Raw genomic sequence first — 512 nt, forward strand, 5'->3', positions numbered from 1 at the left:
ACACAGCTGTTGGCCAGGGGTAAAATCCTGCCCTCCAGAACGTCTGGAATTATTGGTCAAGACAGACAAACTAAGAGGAAACATAAATAGGAACTCGGGTACAAATTTTACAGCTGGAGCAAATGCTCTATGTACGAAATTAAAAGTTCAGGGCAAGCAATCCAGATGGACGAAATTAAAGTAATGAAGGATGGAGTAAAGTTGAAGAATTCCTAAGGGCTAGAGAAGATAAGTTTCAAGCAGCATTAGAAGAGAAAGAACGTGGACTAATGGAGAAGGTGGTATCAAGATCACAGTTGAGGCCCGGAGGTCTTTCCCGTAGCTCGTTCCTCCAAAACGAACATGCGTGAGGCCCCAGAAAAGGGCCTCAGAAACCATCCCAGTAAAAGGGGACAAACTTGCAGTTATCAGATGAATAAAGTCTGAAGAGCTAATGTATAGCATGGTGACTATAGCTGATAATTCTGCATTCTATAACTGAAATTTGCCAATAGTAAATCTTAAGTGTTCTC

General features: G+C 41.8%; 1 long non-coding RNA gene across 2 annotated transcripts in view; it reads right to left on the bottom strand.

Moving 5' to 3' along the window:
* The window catches only part of LOC105310611, a 2,279-nt gene continuing 1,767 nt past the window's right edge, over positions 1-512 (bottom strand). The window contains exon 4 of one of the 2 annotated variants that reach the window (XR_002778599.1): positions 1-43. This is a non-coding gene — a long non-coding RNA (uncharacterized LOC105310611). The other variant, XR_002778600.1, reaches the window with a different exon arrangement.

Source organism: Pteropus vampyrus, unplaced genomic scaffold (genome assembly GCF_000151845.1).
Source record: "Pteropus vampyrus isolate Shadow unplaced genomic scaffold, Pvam_2.0 Scaffold7270, whole genome shotgun sequence".
Lineage (NCBI taxonomy): Eukaryota > Metazoa > Chordata > Mammalia > Chiroptera > Pteropodidae > Pteropus > Pteropus vampyrus.